At 49.5% G+C, this 25,346-nt stretch overlaps 1 protein-coding gene across 2 annotated transcripts in view; it reads left to right on the forward strand.

Annotated features, from left to right (window-relative positions):
• GNG2 (G protein subunit gamma 2) overlaps positions 1–25,346 on the forward strand; it is an 88,994-nt gene that overhangs the window by 17,950 nt on the left and 45,698 nt on the right. For both annotated transcript variants that reach the window (XM_019494100.2, XM_006272620.4), the window contains exon 3: positions 2,616–2,707. The gene's annotated coding sequence lies outside the window, so the exon portion shown is untranslated. The remainder of the gene's footprint in view (positions 1–2,615; positions 2,708–25,346) is intronic.

A 25,346-nucleotide genomic window follows, 5' to 3' on the forward strand; every position in this document is an offset into this window, starting at 1 on the left:
GCAACACACCAATTTTTCTCTGTCTGAGCTGCTGAGGAAGAGGGAGGCAGGGATACGACTGACTCTTCTCCCCAGGCTCATTCTCGGACAGTCCTTTGGGCTCCGTCGTGCATCTCCGTGTAACCGTGCGCTTCTGGGGGTGGTATGCGTTTCACTGTGCTGCCCAAAACGTGGGCTAATAAGGAGGGCCGTGAGAAAGAGGAGAGGCATTTATAACTGGGGACCACGAGGGCTTTTTTTCTCCCACCCCATTGCCACTGTAATACGACGGAGGGCTCGGCAGCGCTCCTCCTCTTCGCCTGTGCACAGAGACCCGGCTAAGTCCCTCGCAAAATCAGCTTTGGAAGGGAGGGAGGAGGAGAATGCAGCTTAAAAACAAAAAAAGGGATGTTTCCAGAAAGTAGAGCCCCGAGGCAGCCAGAGCCAAGTCAAATAGACCCCAAACATGTCATCGAGGAGTAGGGCCTTGAATCATTTGCTCCGCGCACGTGTGGAGCGTGCAGCCTCACCTGGGTGCCCCCGCAGTACAAATGAGAATGGACCCGGGCCTTCGTTAGCAAGGCACAGAGCTTGCAGATCAAAACTAACGAGAGCTTTTTTCCGTCACGGGAGAGGAAAGAGGACTGGAGCAGTGTGGTACGACTGCTGAGGGAAAAGAGAGGGGGAGCGGTGTATAAATGGCTTTGAAACTTCCCCCCAAACTTCAAAATGCAATGTTCAAAGCTTTGAAAGTGTTGCCAGCTCTACCGCGTGTGGGGCGGGGGGAGGTTTAGCACTCAAAACCAGCTGCTGGGAGATGTCTCTCTTCTTCATCCCTCCCCGATTGTTGCACATGAACTAGATGTGTTGGCACCTTTGGAACAAGCATATGTATTTCTATGATTTCCAGAGGGGCTTTGGGGTGGGAAAACCAGATAAGAAAAGAGCAAGATCTCTTAAGTTTCCCAACTCGCTCCTCAAGCTCCATCTGACCACGCTAGCACCAAAACACACCATGATTTAACAGATGGAGGAAAAACCTGTTGATTTTTTCGCCCCAAGTTTCAACCCCGCAGCAAGCAAAACATTACACCTCTCTGAAAAGCCCAATCTGCCCCAAACATTGCAGCTGAGCTTTCTCCGGAGGGAGTGAGAGAGGAGCTGGCTTGCGTTGTCTTCCTCACTTCTGAAGTAGTGGGTGTGGCAGAGGCGATATCTTTTATTAGACCAACTAGATAGTTGGAAAGAAAATTCTTTATTTGCAACTTTGGCAGTGAGCATCCAGCACTCCCACTTGTCATGGGTAGCTCTTGGGTCGTGGATAGCTCAAGGGTCAGCAACCCTACAGCGTGCCGGCCAGATCTGGTCATGAAGAGTCAGATCCAGCCTGCAAAGGTCTGATCCAGCCAACGGTGGATGCTGCCTGAGACATCACGGTCGGCTGCAGGCGGTGGCTCCCTGCCCCAAAGTGTCTCTTCCCCTTGTTCCCACTTCCTCGCTGCCATGAAGGAATGCAGGACCCACCGGCTGGGCTGCCTCGCATTAACTTCTCAACCCGCTTCCCACTTCTGAATAGGCACGAGCAGCTCCGGGCATTGGCAGAACAACTGCAATTGTGTCCAGCATCATTCCTGCCCAGGCAGGGTGTGGGCAAAGTGCTGCAAGCTCAGGAGGTTCCTTGGGTGTATTTGATATCTTTTATTAGACCAACTCAAATGGTTGGAGAATAGTTATTAAGCAAGCTTTCGGGCTCAGGAGGCGCAGCAGCGGGTTGCGCTAGGAAAGGAGTGAGGTGGGGATGGCCCCTGAGAAACAAGGCACAGGTGGGGTGAAAGGCTCTGCCTCGTGCTGGCTGGGACACGCTGGGGTGAAGAACGGAAAGGGGGACCCGTGCTCCCATCTCCCTAAACATCATAGGGACAAGCAGATCCAGCCCCCACCTCTTCATGCCTAATGAATCTCAGGAGCTATTAGTACTCCGAGTCTGGACCACTCAGGCAAGATGATGGGGGAGGAGAGATTGAAGGTTACCAGCTTCTTCCAGCCCACATCAGTAGTCACAAGGCTTAGTTATTTATTCATAACCCCAGAAGGCGCCGAATACTCCTGGTGATGTGCAGAATATAAGAACCAGGCCAGAAGCGGCACGCACGGCTCTGAAATGCCGTTTCAGTGGCCGAGCTGGCAGCTTCGTGAGAGCCCTGCATCTCGCACGTGACGTGTTCGTGGGCATCTCAGAGAGGGTCGGGACCGTGGAGGCATGGGGGTTAAGCCTCTCTGCCACTCCTCCAGCTGCCACGGACATGGGCACCCATCTCTTGTTCATGGGAATGGCCGTTATTCACTGCTTTCTCTGTTGAATCAGTTCAGTTTGGTATTTTGTGCCAAGAGTCCCACACTGTTGCCTAGGGGTGATTTGGCCTTGTAGGTTAAACGTGGGGGCTGCCTTCACCCAGAAATCCCCATTGCCTTGTATATTTTTTTTTTCTCCATTGCCCTGAAGCCCATACAAATCCTATTCAGAATAGCATGAGGAAGTCTGCTGTCCCTACCTGCGCTGTACAGAGGAGGAATGGTTGGACGCTTATGTTGGCCTGTTTGAACTAGGAATAAAGTGCTTTTTTTTTTTTTAACAGATCAACAGCTTACCTAGGACCAGGTCACTTGAATCAAGGAATCTCCATCACTTGGATCAAGAACAGGTGGCTTTCAAAGAGAGCGACTTCAGGTAAGTAAAAGGCACGGGCCAATGCATGAGCACCTGGGTGATATCCTACAGCCTGTATTATGAAGGAGGTCAGACAAGGTGATTACAGTAGTCCCTTGTGGCATTAAGATCTGCATCTCTAGGAATGAGCTTTGCCGGTGCAGTCGGTCGGGTGTGTTTTACCAGCACCAGGATTTGGGGTGTTACATTGTTGGGCTTGTTCTTGTTGAATGACCCAGCCAGAGGTTGGTGTGAGGTGTCCAGCATGGATGTAATTGCTTGGGAGTCCAGATGTTTCTTCCTGTACCTGATAGTGTCTGAGATAAGGAAAGGGGAATGTGATGCTGAAATGCATTTGATTTTTTTGGCAGAGAACAAATCTTCAAGTGGCAAAGGCCGTAAGAGCCATGCTTTCAGCTTCTAGTACTGGGGGGAAATATGTAGATACTACCAGGGAGTCTCTGTGTGAACTTAATCATTAAATAGCCTCTTTATCTACAAACCCAAAGTGCCCAGTTTTGGCTAGAGCTGGGGTTAGATTGTGGGTGTTCCTGTACCTGCCCTACCCTCTGTGCCTCCATTATTTTCCTTGTATAAATGCTAAGTTTGATCATAGCAAAGATAGCCTACTGGGTGTAAATCTGTAGTAATGTCTGCCTGGGAACCCAGGTAGTCTGAAAGAATAGCTTTCATAGATGCGATTGCCCCCTTGGCTGTGAGTGGGGTGTTGACTCTGGAGCCTAATGATCACAATACGTATGCAAACGCTGACTGCTTCGCTACTGAGCAACACACGCTGGAAAGGAAAGGAAGGAGAGGCATCCCTGTTGTGTTGAGAGTAGAGGTAGAGAGTGAGCACCATTTTTTCCATTCATTGAGTGGACTCAGTTCCTCTTCTGGCAGACGACAGAACAAGGAGCAATGGTCTCAAGCTGCAACAAGGGAAGTGTAGGTTGGATATTAGGAAAAACTCTGTCACTAGGAGGGTGGTGAAGCTCTGGAACGGGTTACCTAGAGAGGTGGTGCAGTCTCCATCCTTGGAAGTTGTTCAGACTTGGCTAGGCAAAGCCTTGGCTGGATGACCTAGTTGGGGCTGGTCCTGCTTTGAGCAGGCGGTTAGACTAGATGTGACTCCTGAGGTCTCTTCCAACCCTCATTTTCATGATTTTATAAGAATTGAGACCCAGATATATTTGCCTTTGGGGATCTCTGTGCTGGGAGCCAGCTGCCCCTTCCTCAAGCCCGCCTCGGCTAAGGCTGACAGACGTTTCCAAGCCAGGGGCCAGCCACCAACATCCGATCTCTTTGAAAAGAAGAGGAGCTTGACTGAATAGGGCCCAGAGGATCATACGTTGATTCCCCTGTGAGCTTGCAGAATAACATTTGAACCCAACGAGCCGCAGCTTCTCTCCTAGCTTGACACAGCTGCTGTGTCTTGGAAAAGCTGGCAGAAGCGCGGTACAGCCAGAGCCAGCGGGCTGCTGACACAGTGAATGCTTGCCTTTTGATTGAAATTCTGGGCATTGCTCACAGCGGCTCCACTGCAAATCACACTTGGCCTGACAACTTTTTGGAATAAGAAATACTATGTCTCAGAAAGGAGGGGGTGGAGGGAGGAGCGGGGTGGCTAGAGACAGCCAGCGAGGGAAAGGAGCAGGCGCGGGGAGGGTGGCAAGCCTCGCTTGCTTGCAGCACGCATGCAAGAGAGAAAGTGTTTCTTAACTTTCCAGAGCAAATCATCTCCTTGAGCAAATGCCGGTACAGCGTTCTCTCCGCGGCTCTCAAGAAACAGCAGCAAATGCAGATTTCTAAGTCAAAGGTATTCCTTCTGCTTTAAGCCGTTGCCTCTTATTTCCGGCCTCAGGGAGCTGTTTGACTTAGCAGGGTGCTGCCAAGATTTGGAAACCTCCTTGACCAGCAGCTTGGGGAGAAATCACTGGCAGACAGTGCATGTGTAAATTCAACTTACCCCTTAACGAGCTCGGCTCAACACAAAAAGACCAGTCTTGGGGAAGCTGAAGTGCAGACAGAGTTGTGGGGTACCCTAATGACGACAGCCCTACAGAAACACTCAGGCCAGGAGCATTAAGAAACACAAGGCCATTCATTAGGTGCTCAGTTGCCCAGAACTCCTCTCATCTCTTATGATTTTAGCTTTCAGTTTAAGGCTTTATTTCCCAGAATATTCATTTGAGCTTCCACCGATCAGATGTAACCTGGCTTCCAAAGCCCGGACAGATGGCATGTTTAAAGTGATGCAATCAGCATAATAGCATTGTCAAAAAGGGATGCATAGGCCATGCAGACCCCTACCCTGCGATACCTTTGCCCAATCCAGTGGAGAATTACCTTGAAAGGGATCAGAGGTAAAACTCGACACGTAGAAGTTATACTGGTTTAGGTGTTGCCTGCCCACGTCCATCCCAGGTAGCTATTTAGTAAATGCAGACTGTGTGCTACCCACTCCCTGGTCACCAAGGAGCGAGGTACAAGAAGTGGTTTCTGCTGTGTGCATCTCTCCTGGGAGAGCCTTTCCTGATCGTGGCATAACCTGTGCTGGTGAACAGGACCGACGGAGATTGCAGCAGGGTCCGGCATCAGAGGCTCTTTGGGGAAGTACCCACGTTAGGGAGAAAGTGGCAGTAAGATTGCTCCTGAAGAGGGAAGTCTGGGGCATGCAGGTACCTCTTCACTGCAGAGGGAAGGCAGTGATATAGCTCTTGCATTAGCCTAGCATGGATCAAAGCAGCCATGCGGCATAATAACACTCGAGGTGGTACGCGCCAGTGCTGCGTGGGGCTCTATGCAAGCTGAGAGCTCATCCCATAACTCTTAGTGTTGCAGAAAGCCAGGCCATTCTCCAAATGCTTTCCAAGTGACTTGTGGGCGGAGGAATCTGTCCCTTCTAGGCTCGTGGGGAGAGCATGAGGACGGGGCGGAAGCCGGGTTGGGCTCAGGTGACACTAGCCTTTGTCCACACTTGGGAGCAGATGTGTGAGCAGCAGACAGGCTGGGCTGGTTCAACATGAGCTGCCTCCTGGACTGGCTGACTTGAGTTAAAAGCACCGCTGCCCTTGAGTGAAGGGATTTTGGGTGTGACCAGGGCCAGATCAGGAGTTGAAACTAAAGTTAACTCTGCAGCGGAGACAAGCTGAGGGGTGGGAAGGCCAAGAGCACTCCAAACCAGGCAGGTGGTGCCCACTCCACTTCTGCTTAAACTTAACAGAAGAGGATAAAAGCATCAAAACTGGAGGGTGGCGGAGGCACGTGCATGAAAGATTTACTTGCCAGTTTTTGAAGAGAGACTGAATCTGGAGAAGGGTAATAGGAGGAGCCATTCGTTTTGAGGAAAGCAGTGGGGTGGCACCCCTCACTCTCATGGGAAGATCTCCCCTGACTGAGCATCGTTTCCCACGCTGGGGAGCATGTCTGCGGTGCGTTGGTACAGCCCCTAGTGATGATGCCAGGGGAGAGGTGGCAGGAAACTGCAGACAAACGCCCCCCTGTTCCCAGCGCAGCCTGTAGTACAATAGTCTGATGGGTGGCGTATCCTTTCCAGATGAGCAGAGACACCTGCATCCTTCCAGGAGCATGCCCCGTCCTCCAGTGTGTGTTCCCTTGAATGCTTCTTGCCATCCCTGAAGTTTGTACGCTGTTAGTTCGTGCTCTTCTCCCTTGCTGTGCTGTGCGTCTTCTAGAACGGCTTGTCCAGCAATCCTAATGAAACCTCCATAGCCTTCTCCTTGCCGGAGCCGCTAAGAGGCCTTGCTACTGCGTTCCTGCCTTGCTCCATACTCAGGCCAATGGCTGCCCTTAGTCAACCCAGCTGTAAATGGGACCTGGCTGTTCAAGATGAGGACTGAAAGGTAGCTGGCCTTGTCGCTCCTTGGCCAGCTGTTGGGTACAATGCTCTTTGACTGTGAGAGCTAGATGGGCTGACGATGCCAGGGCAGGAGCTAGCAGACAAATGCCCAGTGGGCAGCACCACGTTTGCTGTCTGAAGCTTGCAGACTGGCTCAGTCTCTGCCTGGCCCCGTGTGCTGCAATGTGGGTTCAAATGCAGAGCTTCCCCCTGCGCGGCAGCGAGGTGCTGGTGTGCTTTTTCTGATGAAAAGCACCAGCAGTGCTCCTTCACGAGCCAGCCTCTCCGCTCTAAATATAGAGCACCACTGTCACTAATGATGTGTTCAGGAAACAAAGCCATGGGAGGGAGCCCGGCTCCAGTGCCCATTCCCCATGTCGATTTTCTCGCGTGGCTGGGCAGAGCAGAAAACCAATCGCCAAACGAGGCAGAAAAGGGAACAGATGAAGGAAAAAAAAATTTGACTCTTCCTGGCGATAGGATGAGGTCCTTTCTTTCAGGGGTTGCTTCGACCTCGTGCCATGCGCATACATTTGGTTTCAGAAGGCTGTGCCTCGGCTGGCTACTAGCGCTGGCGAATGCAGGTCGCTAGAAGAATAAACCACAGCATCATCTGAGTCGTAAACTCCTTATTGCCTTTTTTACAGAGAACAAAATGCACAGGTAAGGCCGAAATGAGCCTCTGAGGTTGGATGGCCCAGTGGTCAGGGCATCAGCATGGGACTTAGAAGGCATGGGCTCGTGTCCCTGTTCTGCCACAGCTTCCCTGTGTGACCTTGGGTGGATCCTTTTGCCTTGCTGTGCCTCAGTTTCACTGCATGGCCTCGCAAGGTCATTTGAAGGATGCATCCAGGGAAGACCACGAGCCCTCGGATGCTTTGGTAAGGAGATGGACTCCTACATCTGCCTGGGGGTAATTGTGTTGCTGCAATAACTCCCAGAGAGCTGGGGTTCAAGATGCAGTGACAGCAGCAGGCTTGGAGGTGGGAGCAGATGTCCCCTCTGGCTTGCTCGCGGGGGTCCGACTCCTCACTGTGACTCCAGAGGCAGGTGCGCTGCGACTGCAGGAGGGCAAACAACCTCCTCCGCCGTTGTGTTCGGAGTGGGCATGTTGACTCTGCTACTAGCCCTGTAATAGCCTGGCCATGCCCAAGGAGGAGTTAATGCAAAATGAACTGAAGCCTAGAGTCATTCCCCGGGCAAACATTCTGGTCCATTCAGCGTGTATCTGATGGCAAATAACAGATAAAATAAAAATAGCAGATAATAGGTCCAATAGTAATTGCCTGTAACCAAGGCCACAAAGGTAATTTCCAATGGACTGATGGTCTGTAACCACTGTGATCGTTTCCGCTCTGCAGTGCTCGCGCTGCCCTTGAGAGGATAGGCCCTTGAAAGCAAGCGCTGCACCTTCCCCAAGTGCCGTTCAGATCCCCTTCCCCTGCCTGAACTCCTGCTCGGCTTTCTGCTCCCTGCCTGATGTGCAGCTCTGCTTTCTGCTCCCTGCCCTGTGCTCCCTGCCTGATAGAGGATCTGATCTGAGGACCTGCTTAATCCAGCAAGGGCTCTGGCATGTGGTGTTGATGGAAGACACAGCCCCTCAGAGGGGAGTGCCCCGTATGGGACATTGAGGAGCGCCAGAAAAGCCCCATGCAGCAAGAAGACTCCACATCTGGAGCACCGTGCCCATGTGTGCGCAGGAACAATGGGCATCGGGCAGTGACCACAGGGCGAGGGTCTCTGGCTTGGGTCACACTGGGCATCCATGTAGATCAGCGGCATCCAACCTTGTGGCCCCGCAGGCCAGATGGATGGTGCGGAGCCAGTCAGCAGGCCAGATCCTGTGCATTGCCCATGGGTCCAATCCTGCACTGCCCCCATCCAGCTGCACGCCGCTTGCTTACTGGATTGGGTCACACCCCATACGTTGCCCCAGTCCAGCTTGCGCCACCCCGCTCTGCCCATATGCCAGCGTAGTCTAGCATGCAAAAAGCGTGTTGCCCAGCCCACGGGCCCAGCTGTTTGGCACCAGGGGAGCAGCAAGTAGCGCTGCCACTGCTCCCCAGATTTCTGGACCCTGGGGTCACTGCACGGACTGACTGATACACAGCCACAGGCAGGATCTGGCCTGCAAGCCCCCTGCTGTAGATAATCAGAAGGATCCTCTGGCAGTCTCTCCTCTCCGCTGCCGTCCTGGTGAGTGACTCGTCCCTCCGTACCTGTCCCAGTGGAGAACCCACAGCCCGCACGAGCTGTGACGTGCACGGTGCTCACCATCTGGAGGAAGTGGGCTCCTTATCTGTAACCTTCCTCGTACAAAAACACAGCGCCAGATTTTATCTCCAGATCATTGCCTTTTCTGCAGCCATCATCTTGGAGCCCGTCTTTGCAAAGCAAAGGGGAAACCAGGCAGCTCTTGGGATGTGGTTCTTACTCCTAGCAGATGGTAGCACTAAGGATTTGATTTATCAGAAAATTGCTCCTCTACTAGGTGTTGGGGGGAACAAAATAGGGAATGAAGCCTGACATCCTGCCTGCGGTTCACCAGTAAGAGACCAAAAGGACTTGTTAGCAGAGCCGGCATCCCAGTAATGAGGGATAGACACATAACCACTTGGGAGCTACAGTCTGAAATGTCGTGATCCTTCTTTGCAAACTGGGTGTCACCCATCTCTGCAAACTCGCTCTGAAGTTCTGCTCTTTGTCATGCCCATTATAGTGAGCGATTGGCTTGGAGCAGGGGCTGGACTAGATGTGACCTCCTGAGGTCTCGTCCAGCCCTCGTTGTCTATGATTCTGTGATTATCAAAGGCTTCCTTGGCTCAAGCTTCCCCCGCAATTTCCCAGACAATGTGCTAATAACGACCCACCATCTGCATTCGGGATTGCAAAGACCTTTCTCGCTGCAGCCCATCCACAATCCTCCCCAGAACACAGAAGGCCCTCGCAATGGCAATTTTGCTGTCAAATGAACAAGTTAAATGGACGTACGTGTAGTCCATTATTGACAGCCGGGGTTGAGGATGGTTCTTCTGCGCTGGTCACGTGAGGTGTTTGTTTTGCACATTCAGGTTATATCGCAGCGAGTTGCATTCATCTACGGGCACGTCTGCACGGGGCACCAGATGCCTCTGAGCACACCCTTCCCACCTGCACGCACCCAACCTGGAAATGTTGTGGCAAGGCAGCTCCAGGGTTATCGCTAGCAGCTGTTTGCAAAAGAGCAGAGACCAAGGTCTCAAAGGTCCAGGCCAGGGTTGCCTTTATCCCAGATGCTCCCCCATGCATTTTCTCTGCTTCTGTCAGATTAACCAAGTGCGTTGTGGCGGAGAGAAACTATGGGAAACCTGGGTCTGAGCGGGTAGTGGACTCTATCTGAAGATCTATTTGCTGATCTGAGCTAGTCCGAAGAGTTTGGTTGCCCATCTGTGTAATAAAAGCAAGCTACAATGGGAAATCTGGTCAAAGCTCGGACTGATGCTCAGCTCTGGACTGAGACTCATAGATTCATAGATGTTAGGGTCGGAAGGGACCTCAATAGATCATCGAGTCCGACCCCCTGCATAAGCAGGAAAGAGTGCTGGGTCTAGATGATCCCAGCTAGATACTCGTCTAACCTCCTCTTGAAGTCCCCCAGGGTAGGGGAGAGCACCACCTCCCTTGGGAGCCCGTTCCACACCTTGGCCACTCGAACTGTGAAGAAGTTCTTCCTAATGTCCAGTCTAAATCTGCTCTCTGCTAGCTTGTGGCCATTGTTTCTTGTAACCCCCGGGGGCGCCTTGGTGAATAAATACTCACCAATTCCCTTCTGTGCCCCCGTGATGAACTTATAGGCAGCCACAAGGTCGCCTCTCAACCTTCTCTTGCGGAGGCTGAAAAGGTCCAGTTTCTCTAGTCTCTCCTCGTAGGGCTTGGTCTGCAGGCCCTTGACCATACGAGTTGCCCTTCTCTGGACCCTCTCCAGGTTATCCGCATCCTTCTTGAAGTGCGGTGCCCAGAATTGCACGCAGTACTCCAACTGCGGTCTGACCAGCACCTGATAGAGGGGAAGTATCACCTCCTTGGACCTATTCATCATGCATCTGCTGATGCACGATAAAGTGCCATTGGCTTTTCTGATGGCTTCGTCACACTGCCGACTCATGTTCATCTTGGAGTCCACTAGGACTCCAAGATCCCTTTCCACCTCTGTGCCACCCAGCAGGTCATTCCCTAGGCTGTAGGTGTGCTGGACATTTTTCCTCCCTAGGTGCAACACTTTGCATTTCTCCTTGTTGAACTGCATCCTGTTGTTTTCTGCCCACTTGTGCAACCTATCCAGGTCTGCTTGCAGCTGTTCCCTGCCCTCCAGCGTGTCCACTTCTCCCCATAGCTTTGTGTCATCTGCAAACTTGGACAGAGTACACTTCACTCCCTCGTCCAAGTCACTGATGAAGACATTAAAGAGTATCGGTCCAAGGACCGAACCCTGCGGGACCCCACTGCCCACACCCTTCCAGGTCGAGACCGACCCATCCACCACGACTCTTTGGGTGCGACCCTCTAGCCAATTCGCCACCCACCGGACTGTGTAGTCATCCACGTCACAGCCTCTTAACTTGTTCACCAGTATGGGGTGGGATACCGTATCGAAGGCCTTCCTGAAGTCTAAGTATACGACATCCACCCCTCCTCCTGTGTCCAGGCGTTTCGTAACCTGGTCATAGAAAGAGACTAGGTTGGTCAGGCACGATCTGCCTGCCGTGTGAGCAGAGAGAATAATCCATTATGGAGAAATCTGTCCAGGATTTGGGACTGGCCAGGGCTTGTCATCCCTCACTGTCACATTGTCCTGAATTGCTAAACTTTTCCAGATGAACACATCTGGAACGAACCAGGTAAAGATTGTGGGTATCAGGAGCTGAGAGGCCACATCCAGTCCAGCCCCCTCCTCACAGCTGGATCACCTCTGTCCCTCCAGTTCGCTCTTCCATTTCCCAGGTGGCTTGTAAGTTGTTGGTTGATGTCCTCCAACATAGCGCATACATGTTCTGTTTGTGACGGTATTATTTAAGTGGTGTCCAGAGAGCGTCGGGACCTCTACACACATCCATAGACAGGCCTTCATCTGGAAAGCTAGCTAGGAACCAGACACAGTCTGCAAACCCACATGCACATAACTTGATTCAGGCAGGTCTTGCTTAACTGCTGCTATAATCCTATTTACTTGTGTGCAACACGACCTGGAACATACCTCTTTTTGAAAGCCAGAATGAAGAAAAAAAGATCTTCCCTTGTAGTAAGTCACCACATAGCAGCAGCTGGGAGACCAAGTGCTTCGAGTGCAGACTTTACACCTGTTTCCCCCGGTAAGTGTCTGGAACTGCTCTTACCGTATTTCCTTGCATACAACAAGCCCTCCAGTTTCCAGCAGCTAGTTTTTGGGGGGAGAGGTGTGTGTTGTATGTGAAAAAGTATGGTGTCTACAGTCTAGTAGCATCCAAATGCCCAAACCAGGACTGAGCCCCATGGTGCTCATGCTCTCCAGAAGAGAAGACAGGGCAATAAGGACGCTGATGCCTGGGGCTCTGCACTGGCTGCTTTTTGGGAAGGAGATTACGGTTTGTTGTAACTCCCCAAACCATTCAAAGGCCAAGTTGCAGCTCTCCTGTATAGGTTCCCATAGCCTAGAATCCATCTAGGAGTGAAGTGGAAGAGGTGGCTTTAGGGACATGGGCACAAGAGTAGAGTCCATGTTATATCTGATACTCTACCATGAAGAGAGACCTGTTCAGGCTCTGGGCTGGATGTGGGACACAGCACAGATTTAGGTCCTGACCCTGAACTTGGATCTACTTCAAGGGTCTCTTGGTCCCATGTGGAACCCCACTAACTTCATCTGGGCACCAACCTCTGCTAGGACCCGTTGCATGCATCTTCCTGGAGGAGAGCTGGAACTGTATCTTAAGGCAAGTCAAGACCTTGTCATCTTGAAAGGTTGCAGCCCGGCTCTTCTTTCACTTATGCCAGTGGTTTCTATCTTGCCATGTTCCATCCTTTGCACTTTTAATAGGGTCGAGTTGCGGTGGGCTCTGGGAGAAGCACCGACGGCTGGTGCTATAATAACAGAATGCATTATTTATTCAAAGATTAATATGATTGTCAGTTGGACATTCATCTTCAATGAGCCAGTCTGTCCTTCACATCCAGTGCTTCCTTCCCTTCCTGGGCTAATGCTTCAGAGAGAAATGCTGGAGGAACAGCTTGCCTCCCTTCCGCCCCAGTTCCTCTTCCTGCCTTGTGTCATTCTGGGATCTTTTTCCTTTGCTGCCTGCCTGTCATTTAGGCTGTACCCAATCAGGATAGAAAAGCTAATCCAGGATCTCAGCCCTTTTAGACTCAAGGACTTCTCGATTTAGACTCAAGGTCCCCCTCGGAAAATGCCAGCCCCTTGTTTCTGGACCAAAGGAAAATACTAGAGCAGTTCTTTTGTTGCAAAAACTCCGAAAGAGCACGGCAGGGCAGGGTGGTTTTGCCACTAATTAATTCCTGTTTGAAATCTCTGGGTTTATCTTGTGAATCACATTTGCACGCTTAACAGTGCTAATATTGCATGGCACCGCACGGCACCGTTGAAAGGATCTCAAGGTACCCCAGAGTGCATTGGCCCCCTGGTTGGGAATCACCGGGCTCATCTCTCCAGATTACCTGGGGTGGAAATGATGCTTCTGAAGCAGAAACAAAGGATTGAGGGAAAGAAGTGAATAGTGGATAATGAACAAGTGACGTTTGTTCTTATGGAGAGGCTAAAATCAATGGAAATGTTTCCATCAGTTCTTTCAGACCTCAGCAGAAAGTATGCGCACGCGTGGGAACAAGAAACGCTCCCTTGCGAGGCCCGAAACTGCACCATTTTACTCAACATTGCGGTGGACTAACTTGATTTTCATAGTTCAAGTTGAGAAAAAAGGAGAAAGCAAGCAGCAAAAACATGCTCTGGGGATTGATCACGTCTGGTTGCGTGAGTCATACAGATAGCGGGCGGAGGAGGGCGGGTCGCTTGCAGCTGCTTACGCTGTCCCAGTGAGATGCAATGAAGAGCTCTGTGTGGTTTTGCACAAAAGTGAAAGACGGGATGGAGTCGAAGACATTTCCAGTGCTGATAGCACTGAGGCTGTTCGGGTTGTGCTCTAGCGGCTCGCTCTTGCCCAACTGGGATGGTAGAGAGCTTGCCCCTGTGACCTACTGGACACATGGGGTATGTGTTCATTGGGACTGAATGACTGCCGGCCGTGCTTTAATGCTGCATGAAAGACGTGGGCCTAGGATGAATGAAATGCAGCATGGTCATTGCGTCCTGCGCTGTGCAGGAAAACAGATTGGATGTGGAAATGCCATGCTCTTGGTCTTTAGGCCCTTTGATGGCGTCTTAAGAATGGGATGTTATCCTGGAATTGAGTCTTGTTTTCTCCTGGTTTGAATCCCAAGGCTGGGTGGTTCCAAGTATTTTTTTCCTTCCTCACCCCTCTGCATAATATAACTCTTGCAAAGTCCGTCTCATTTTGCACATTTTTTTAAAACAATACTTAAATTCAGTGGCCTCACCTCTGCAGGAAGTGCAGTAAGGAAACACCAGCAGCTTTCATATGTTTCCAGGGGGTTACTTTAAATAGCAACCTGCTCAGGGAAGAAATATGCTTTGAGGGTTGCACTTTAAAATGACTTAATGTCGGTGGCTTTGTTTAGTCTTGACCTTTATAGGAAAAGCAAGTCTCTTTGAGCTTCAGGATGAAGATAAGCTTCCTTCTGATTCCCTCCTTTCAAACTCTGCCTTGCCGGGATACCTCAAAACACTTGATAAGGCTTTGGCTGCTCGTGCGTGGAGACCCCGGCCTCAAAGGTTGAATTCATATAGTCTGCCTGTTTCAGGGACAGCAGTTTTGATCTGCGTGTGTGCAGCACTCTCCACAATAGGCCTCCTTAGTGCAAAGATAATACAAAGGAATGATACCATATTTACTCGCATGCAACACCCTCTAGTATAAAATATGCACCTTGCTTTTGAAAGGCAAAATGAAGGAAAACATCGTTCTTTGTGTAGAGCAGCAGCAGGATGGGGAGCGAGCCTACTCCTTCTTCTGCTCCCTCTGTCATGTGCACATTTTACTTTCACTTTTGCCTGGTAACAGGCAAAAACTGCTCTTACCGTATTTCTTGCACATAATGCACAGTACAGTTTCCAACAGCTAGTCTGGGGAGCAGGGAAGTGTGTTGTATGTGAGAAAATATGGTAAGAAACCGTAAGTACGCATCACAGAGTGGCTAATAGAATCCCTCGTCTGCATCGATTTTTGTCCTGGCGTCACTGGATCCATTATTGCATGCCATATACATCCTTGCCGTGTGCTATTAGCACCATTCGTTTGCAAATACCTGCACGTGATTCACAAGGCGAACTCTGAGATTTTCAATAGGATCCAGAGTGACAAAACCATCCTGCCCTGCTGCGGGCTTTCTGACTTCTTTGCAAGAGAAGAACCGCTCTAGTCTTTTTTTTTTCGTAGCCAGAAAAACAAGTGAAAGCCAAGAGCTGGCATTTTATAAGGGATGCACTGACTCTAATGAGGGCAGCCTTGGCCACGTCTACATGTGTCACAGTTGTTACTGCATGGTTAGTACTGGGTATTTGCATTCCCAGTAACACTGGCGTTACTGCACGGTAGCGTCACCAGGAAGCCAGGCTGGGATGTTACTGGGACCATCCCTACATGGCTTCCTGATACTGCTGACTGCATAGTAGCTCATTACTCCTGCGCAGTAGCATCGCATCATGGTTTGCGCAGCACGACACTACTGCGCAGGAGTAACGAGCTACGTCTCGTGTAGACACAGCCCTTGAGTCTAAAAAGCCTGCAAACCACTAACTAGTCCTTGCCCCTTATTACCAAACCCGCGCCAAGATCCGCATTGCAGAGGTTGGGAGTGAGGAAAGGTCTGGGACTGGAAGAGCAAGGGGGTTGCCGGCTGCCATCCTACGTACCTTTCCAGCCATCTGAGAAAGCCTGGCCTCCCTGCATCAGACGTACCCCCAGCCCCTTCCTTTAAATGAGCTGTGACATTCACACAAGCTTAGCTTTATTTAATTTAATGAGATGGAGAGCCGGGGGGAATACTACTCAATAGGAAATAAAAATAGCCGAGCCAAGAGCATGAGGAATGAGTTTCAGCCTGGAACAAAGGCTTACAACTGGGTTGCCAAATGCTTTAGACATCCCACTTTCCCCCCCACCCCATATCACACTTGGAGCTCATCTGTCTCTTCTCTAGGGCCCAGCTCATTAGGCTAAAACAATGCTCAAGGCAATTGAATCCTCTTCTCCTAAGTGTAGCCCGCCAGCCCATGGCCTGACCTCCTTTGGCAGCAGAGGTGCATGAATAAATATCGTCCAGATAGATTTTTGCATGTTATGGCAAACTCCTTGGCCCCGTTCCCTCTGCCTGAGGTGCATCTTGGGGTGTGATTGAGGCTTGTGAGCGTGCAGAGCTTGGCGGGGAATCCTCTGGCTTCGAGGCAACCTAAGCTACAAGTGCAGGGCAGGGGCATCCAGGGGGAGAGTGGGACCTGGTTGGCATTGTGTGTCCCACAGCATGGATGGCCCAGGGACTTCTGCCCGCCGGGAGCCAGCAATTGCTAGGCAGCCCTGGATCATGTCAGGTAGATGGGGCAGGATGTATGCAGGATGCCCGATGGCACAGGGTGTATGCAGGATGCCCGATAGCCCGGCTGCTCATCGCGAAGATGGTACAGAGGTGGGGAGGGACTGGGGCAGCAGCGGGTACAGCAGCCATTTCTGCAAGAATAGTTCTCCTCTCAGCCTGCTCCCTGTGACAGGTTTGGTGTTATGCCTTGTGCAGCTTTGCTAAGAGGTTAAACCATAGATTTGCACAGCGTGGTTTGGATAGGGATGGTCCTGCCTCGTGGACTAGATGTGACTCTGTGATTGTCAGAGACCAGCGTCCAGGATGGCATCCCGGACGAGCCACCCCCGGCGCTTCCACACGCTTAGCCACAGCAAAGCGGGTGCATGGGGCAACCCCGCACTGCCTCATCCCTGCCATGTGCCCTTTCCCCTCCCTGCACCTCTTGCCAGTGCCTGAGGCCGCCGGTCTCAGCCCTGCTCGCAAGGCTGGACATCCGCATGCAAATCACATGAGGAGGTTGCTTCTCTTTTCCTGCCTCTAAATCGTGATGACTGTGGTGCACAGTAGTGGGGGGAGCATTACAGGAAGCTTTAAAACAGGGGGATCTGATGAGAGCCCAGCTCCTGCTTTGCTGGCTGGGGTGGAAAGGACTCCCTTGCTACAGAAGGGAAGCAGCATTCCCCAGCCAGGCTGCGTCTCGTCCATGGGTCCATGCATCAGGCGTGCCAGCCATACAGTGCTCTAGCATCCCGGCCGGACTGTTGCTGCCCCAAGTTCTATAATTAGCACCAGCCATCCTGTTTAATACCTTTTGTGCAGCCTCTGCGGTGACTGTCACGCGGGGAAAGCAGCAGAGAGACAGCACACACTGATGGTCTGTCTGCCTTCACACAGGCAGCCACAGGAGCGCTGGCAAGGCCTGGGCACGTGTGCCCATCCTTCATGTACTCATTGAGGAGTACACACTGGTCACGAAGGAATTTTCCCCCATAGTCAGATTGGTGCAGACTTGGAGGGAGAGAAGGGGATTTGTCGACTTGTGCAGCGGGGGCATGGCCCTCTTTCTTGCATCTCTCCAGTGTCTTAACAACGTAGGCCACCACGGTCCCCTGCTTTACCTGTGACAGGTTTGATGTTATGTCTTGTGTCGTTTTTGCTAAGAGGTTAGACGATGGATTTGTATAGGGTGGCTTGGATAGGGATGATCCTGCATCAGGCAAGGGGGGACGAGTTGACCCCCTTGCCACTACAGAGGACCCTTCTTCAGGAGGGATCGACCATTGCAGTCCACGCTCCTCCAGGTCCCCAGGATGGAGCCGCTACCTGGCTGAGGCTGGTGAGAAAGTGTCCTGGTGAGGACTAGGGAGCAAGCCCGGTGCCAGAGGACACGGAGGTGGAGGTAGTGCACTCAGCTGCTTTGGGGTTTGTCGGCCCTGGAGAATCGGCCCGGATGACCAAATGGCAGAGTTGTACATGGCAATCCTTGAGGGGAGCCAAACCAAGGGGAAGCTGTGCCATCTTATCTCCCCCCTGTTTGAAGCCCAGACCAGGCTCAGCTGGTGCAACCTGCCGCTTTCTGTGTCTGAGCATGAAATAGGTACCCGCTGGTACCCTCTGGGTGGTTCATTAAGGCGTACGTCGGCCAACTCTCCTCCTAACAGTCTTCCCACTTCCAATTAGGACTTGTCTGTAGAGCAGTCTTTCTTTGGCAGGGGTTCCTAGCTACAAACCTCATTGTGCTGGATGCTGCCCACACTGTCATCAAAGCATCAGGCCACATCTGGAGAGCAAAGCCTTTGAACCCTCTGCAAGGAAAGTTATGGAGAGAGTTACCAGGAAAAGGAAGGAAGAGCCCTTTAACCCAACACCAGCACCTGAGAAGTTAAGAGAAAGCACAACCGAGCTGAGTTAACAGTGACTTCCTATTGTACTTATCAGGACCTGTACCAGGGAGGTGAGGGTTTGCAGAGCAGCAAGAGGTGAACGTCCTTTTCTGCCCATGCCTCTCTTTGGGCCAACTTTGGGGCTCACTAGGCAGTTGAGAGGTTGTCCTCCTTTTGTGGACCCCCGGAGGTACTCTGAGATCCAAGAGAGGTTCGAAGAGCCAGCCCCACCAAAATGAGACACTTGCAAGCAGAAATGGAGAGAAACGGTAACAGCAAATGTAATAATAAAATACAGACAAGATAAAAGTGACCGAACAGGACAGGTAAGGCGTTTCAAACAACTGATGGTGAAGTTCTGCAAAATGGTCGCTCTTCCAGAGAAATAACAATCTTATTAACATTTGAGAGGACGTTTCTTTAAGTCCTAAAGTCTTTTAAAAAAACCCTCTCGCAGGTGAGCAGCCTGTTAGGGAAAAGGACTTCCCCCGTAGGTTTTAAAGAGCGCCCGTGGCTCATTTGCAGACGGGCTGTGCAGCAAGAACCAGGATTCAGAGCTGAAGAGCAAAGATGCTGAGCTGAACCCAGATATTTATACTCTGATCCGGCTCCATATCAAAAAACTTTTTAGTAAGGCCAATTTTTTTTTACGTAATAGGCTTGACTCTAATAAATAGGCTTGCCTCTAATTAATATTCATATACCTATTTTTATTCTCCAGGCAGATCTCACTGGCATAAAACTACCAACTGTAATCTGAACAACCTTTACCCTATTTCTTTAAAATTTCCTAAAATTATTCTCACTTCAGACCTTCTTTTGCCTGCTCGTTGCCTTTGCTGCTGCTTCTTACCCACACCGTGGTCAAGTAAATTCAAGCAAATGCTAGGCTGTATTATCTTTAAGGATCTTGGGACCTACCATAGTCTACGTTTCTGATCACGTGGACATGCTGTAGCAGCCATTCATGGGTCCTCTGCCTGGACCCAGCACCAGTATGATAGATGGAAGAAGTTGTTGGTAGGAAGTGGGAAAAATTCAGTTCTTAATTGGTCCGTCTGCCTGTGCTGGAGGGCTGGCCGGGGAGCCCTCTCCTTGCCTGTTCTCATCCGCGCTATTCGGTTTTCTGCATCCAAAGCCGTGAAGGATGCGGTGACAAGGGAACATCGCCGTACGCTAGCAAATTCTGCGGGATCTCGAGCAATGTTCCCGGGCACGTGTCAGACCGCAAACTCCATCATGACTGGGGCTCTGCTCTCCAGGGTGGATGGGATTTAAGTGACCTGATTCAGAGAACCGATTCTCAATCCTGATTTGTTTCTGCAAAATTGAAACCCTGATATCAATATTTATTTTCACGAGATTTTTTTTTTTTTATTTGCCTTTTTAATTTCTTTTCTTAAGGCAAGGTTGCCTTTCACCGGTTGGTAACCATACAAGCATGTTTATAAATATAGGTTTTACAGGAAAATTGGAATTTAGTTTTGCAAACAGAACGTACTCAGTCTTTGCACGTTAATTTAAGCCATTATGTAGATCAGCACGTGTTTATTTGCATTCTTATATTTTCCATTGCTGTTATCTTGAATGATTCATTCCTTTCTTAATGGGCAAGTAGTTTTTTTACTTATGATTTGAGTTGAGATCTCTTTTGTTGGAAATTGGAATTCAATAAAGAAATGCGCAAAACCAGCATTTTCAAATTGCTTTTATTAATCAAATAGACTTACCTTGTATATGCTGGATACATAAAAAGTTGGCTTTTCTAAACATGCTTTGCACTGAACAGTGCTTTGTTAAATACAGGTATCCAGGTTGTGGCCGTATTGGTCTAGAGGCAAAAGAAATCAGAACTCATGGAAAAGGGGTATCTTTTATTCGACCAACTAGATTTTTGCAAAAAAAAAAAATTTTAAGAAATTTAATTATCTTAAAAAATTTAAAGAAATGTTTTTGCAAAAATCTAGCTGGTCGAATAAAAGATATCACCTTTTCCACGAGTTCTGATTCCTTTTGTTAAATGCGGGAAATACGAATAGTGAAGGAACTGATTTTTTTTTCTGTTGTTTAAAGTTTTCGAACTAGTAGATCTCACACTCTAACATCAAGCTGTTCATAGAAGAAGAAACCAAGCTTTCGGGCTTGTATTTTTTCCATTTCCACACACTTTCTCAAACTTGAACGAATTAGTTGTTGAGCTGAAATCAAGAAATCATTCTCTCTTCATCTGTAGAGGAGTGTACTGCTGTCGGAAATGAAGTAAATTCTGGGTCTAGGGATTTCTACCCTGCAAAGCGCTGTGAGCTTTGTTTTGGTTTTTAAATGTGTGTGATGCCTATTTTTTTAATTCAATTGAAATTAGTTGCATAGATCATTAGCTTTGGGCCTTAACACAGATTTATCATACTTTTTATAAATAAACTGACCTGAAATTAAAAACTAAAATGAGTCTTAACTTAAATGACAGGATCCAGTTTAAAGTTTCTAAAGCTATGTTTTATCTACCCTGCTGCTGTCTTTGTTGAGATAAAATTCACAGGCAGCATTAGGCAAAAATTTTGCCCCTGACTTGGACAGTCAACTCATATGGGGCATCTTTGGACAAAGAGATGGGCAAAGCAGATGGCGTCCCTGGTCAAAGCAGATTTTTAGGTCTGAGCTCTCGGGGTGGGGAAGAGGGGCTGGTAACTGGTGGGGGATTTTCATCAGGTGACTGGGATGTCCAGTGGGTTACAGGGTGAAGTGGATTTCATAGATTTCATAGACATTAGGGCTGGAAGGGACCTCAGAAGATCATCAAGTCCAGCCCCCCGCCCAAAGGGCAGGACGTCAGCTGGGGTCATAGGATCCCAGCAAGATAAGCATCCAGTTTCATCTTGAAGGTGTTCAATGAAGGCGCTTGAACCACCTCCGGTGGCAGGCTGTTCCAGACCTTGGGGGCTCGGACAGTAAAGAAATTCTTCCTTATGTCCAGCCTGAAACGGTCTTGTAGTAGTTTATGACCATTCGACCTAGTCGTCATCCCTGGGGCGCTATGGTGAACAAACGTTCCCCCAGATACTGGTGGTCACCCCTAATAAACTTGTAGGTGGCCACCAGATCACCCGACGGGTGAGGAGATTGGATGGGAGATTATAGACAAGATCACCCTCTTAAATACAGCAAAGGGGAGAAGAAACCAAAGAGGGAGACTTTTTCAGAGGAGAAGCCCTGGGCAGGGCAAGTGGAAGGGTCCTGGACACTTTGGGAGATTTTGACCTGTGTCCGAAGGCTGCATCAAGAGTGATGAGGAAATGAGGCGGGGAAACACATGCAAATAGTTCATTATTTTTTGTATATTGGCATATTGCTCGTACCAGCTCAGCGGCTTTGCAACTGTCTGTGAAAGCCCCCATCTGCTTGCTTCCCCTATTGCACATCCCCGTATAGGGGAACTGCAAGCGTAGAGCACCCAGGCGGCTGTGGCGGTCATTCTGGATGGAGGTGGCATATCGTGGCTAGAGGTGGCCAATTCTCACAGCCGCCACTGCATTTGTGCAAAGCCCTTTAGAGAGCAATCGGAAAATTGTGCCCTTTTCACCTTCGGTTCATATTAATGTTGTGAAGAGGGAGGAAATAACAGCTTAATTCTGTGCTTGCTTGTCTGCTTTTCCAGAGACAAGAGGATGTATTGAGTAGCCCCTTCCTGCGTGACGATAACTCACCCGAGAGTTTGTACAGAAGTTCAAATGCGGGACTTGCTGAGTGAGCTGTTGCAACCAGCATCTTAGCTTCTTGGGGGTTCAGGTCTCTACCCATGAATGCCAGAAAACAACTTTAAAGAACTTTTTAAATTTCTTTTATTAACCATTCTGACCTGGGTTTGGTCAATTCAAACATTTTAAGGTTCACCTGAGACCTCAGTACTCCTTAGATCAGGGGCGGGCAATTATTTTGGGCAGAGGGCCACGTACTGAGTTATGGCAAGCCATGGAGGGCTGCGTGACAGGCAGCCCAGGGCAGATTAATATTAATTTTCTAAATTTTTAGGGCCCCCACGGGCCAGATAAAATAGCCTGGCAGGCCACATCTGGCCCGCGGGCCGCATTTTGCCCACCCCTGCCTTAGATGATAGAATAACAAGCCACGTGTGATCAGCATTAGTTACGTTCCTTAATGAGCTTTTGGAAGGGTGCTCCAACATTGCGGGGATGAGGACAGAGCAGAAAGACTATCTTGTCCTGGATCCAAAGGCCAAAGGAAGCCGCTGGATCATCTAGCCTGATGGCATGCATCTTGCTGGCCTGCATTTAGTCCGGAGACCAAAAATTCTTGTTTCAATTCAAGCAAAGCTGCCAGAAAAAGCACATTTTCTTGATCTGAAGACTACAAGAGAGAAAGGAACTGCCACCTCCTCCGATGGCTTGCTCCAAAAGTTAATCACCCTCCCTGGTAGAAAGGTGCATCTTTTTATTTTTGGCTTTTGAGTCTGTCTGGCTTCAGCTCCCGGCTTCGGTTCCTTGTTGTGTCTTTCTCTGCTAGATTAAAGGCTTCTTCAGCAAGCGGCATTTCCTTCAAATAGAGGTGCTTATTACACTTCAGTCAAGTTGCTTCTCAGTCTTCTTTTAGAGACACTAAAGGGATTTTTTCCAGACCTTTGGTCATGTTGAAAGGCCGGAAATTACGTTCAGTCTGTAATTTTTCAACCTCTCTTTTAAAAGGTGACTGCCAGGACCGGATGCTGCCTTAGCAATGGTGCACAGCAGTGATTTCTCAACCTCATTAAACTCACAGCACCCTTCATGAGACTCGAAGCCCCCCTCGGAAAATGCCAGCTCTTAGTTTTCATTTCCTTTTTGACTACAGAAAAATACTAGAGCAGGTTTTTCTGTCGCAAAGAACTCAGAAAGACCCCAGCAGGGAAGTATGGCTTGAACACTGTGCATAACCCCTGGCAGGCTCTGGGTTTATTTTGTGAATCTTGTTTGCACACCTAAGAGTGCTAACATGGCATGGCACCCCACAGCACCCTTGAAAGGATCTCAAGCCACCCCGAGGTTCTCAACCAAAGTGGTGGGATATCACTGGTATATAGAGGAGCAAAATCACCTCGCTGCCTCTGCTCACGGCTCCCCTGTGTATATACCTTTGGATTGCACTAGCCCATATTGCACAGCATCTCACCGGGAGCTCGTGGCGAGTTGTTCACCCTGTATAATTTGTCCATCCTTTTCAGAGGCTCTGCTTTCCAGTGCACAGGTCTGTATTCTCTGCTCCAAAATGTCTCACCAAGTGACCCCATTGCTCTTCCTGGCTGCCTTGTCCTCCTCTTTATTTGCCACACTGCCAGTCTGTGCATCATTTGCAAACATCATTGGCAGCAATAACTTGCAGGTCATTGATAAAACTGTTCAGTGTTGATCCTAGCCCATTTGACAAGGACTCTGTCCTGACCATTAATTCCTGAGATCTGTCAGCTGGCCAGTAGTTAATCCATTTTGGGCTTGCTTGAATGGCACTGGGCATGGAGAACGTTTCATAGGAACGCCGTGTGACAACTAAGCCATGGATATTTGCCCAATATTTCTTGCCCAAGAGTTTCAACCAAATCCAATTTCATCTTCTGGAAACTCATCCAATCTTAATTTGGAGATCTTCATTCTTTGAGCTGATGCTTCCTGGGAAGCCCTTGCGCTCCGGCAGCAGCAAATGGTTAAAACCGGCACTCTCGGCCTCCTTTCTGGGCTGTGTTGGAAATAGGGAGCTGGAAGGAAGATGAAGCCGGAGTTAGCCGGCAGCTTTGTTCTGCTGTGGCCCTACCAGGGCGTGCGACCCATATGGTGTATTTGAAGCTTCAAATAGATCCTTACACATAATGCGCTTCAGGTGCGTATCACTAATTAATTCATTCATTTGTATGATGGATACCTAATTAAAGCAGTCTCCGAGAACTCCTGCGAGGCCTTGAACTAATGGGAGGGTTAACAGGGTTGTTTCTTCGCTGATGTAACTTGTTGAATTGATTCCCACAGGCCGGACAGCTTTATGAAGTTTCCTTTGAATGTTGCTTAAAATAAAACTCCAATAAAAGCTTGACTTGGATGGTTTTACCGGAGAAGACAGCAAAGCTCTACTAGGGGGCGAAAAAACCTGGCTGCATTTCTGAATTTGATATGATCAGTAAGTTTCTTGCTGTGAAAGAGAAATGCAAGAAGCCTTCCTAGTGATTAGAAAGGAACTTTTTTTTCTTCTTATTTTAATTGCTCTGGAGCAAGGAAAAAGGCCACCAAAAAGAGAGGGCCTGAGTTTGACGGTCTGAGATTGTGAAGGGAATTTTTGGCACGTTCCCTGGTGATCAGCAGGTTGAGTTGGCCATTCTCGGGTATGGAAAATCAACTTTTTATTCTCTACTAAAAGGGTACGATGCACCTGTTTGATGAGCACCAGGGTTTCTGCTGAGCTGTTTTTGTGCGATGCGTGATACATAAATACATAAGAAATGCCACACTGGGTCCAGCCAATGGTCTGTCTAGCCCAGTGGTCCATCTCCAGTAGCAGCACAAGCGGATGCTATCGAGCAGCGGTTCTGAACCTTTTTCAGTCGACGTACCCCTTGGTCTCAGAGTGAGACTTCACGTACCCCCTTTCAATGGGAAATTAATTTTTTTAGGCCTTTCAACCTGTGTTAGACAATGTATGAAATATATCTCATGTACCCTCTGATGAGGCTGCACGTACCTCATGGGGGTACGTGTACCCCCAGTTCAGAACCGTTTCTATGGAGGAAGAGGAGTGAACTGAGTATCTCTCATGTGATCTAGCCCCTGTTTAATTTTCTCCCTGACGTCCACCATTATTGGTTCAGAGATGCCAGAGAAAATGTCTCCAACCCTTCTGTTCAATAGCCATTAATAGACCTACTATCCATGGATTCACCCCGTCCCTTTCTGAACCTGGCTGTGCTCTCTGCTTCCTCCACCTCCTGTGGCAATGAAGTCCACAAGTTAACGACGTGCTGCATAAAAACGTCATTTCTCTTGTTGGTTTTAAACCTGTCACCTACTAATTTCTAGTATTCTGTGCCTTGGTGAACACCAGTTCCCTGTTCACTCGCTCTATACACGTCATGATTTTGCAGACCTTTATCATATGCCCGCTCAGCCTCCTTTCCAAATGGAAGAGTCCCAGTCTTGCCCAGTACAGCAGCTGCTCCATGCCCCTGATCATTTTGACGGTCTGTCTCTATACCCTTTCT

The sequence above is a fragment of the Alligator mississippiensis genome, chromosome 2 (assembly GCF_030867095.1).
Source record: "Alligator mississippiensis isolate rAllMis1 chromosome 2, rAllMis1, whole genome shotgun sequence".
Classification (NCBI taxonomy): domain Eukaryota; kingdom Metazoa; phylum Chordata; order Crocodylia; family Alligatoridae; genus Alligator; species Alligator mississippiensis.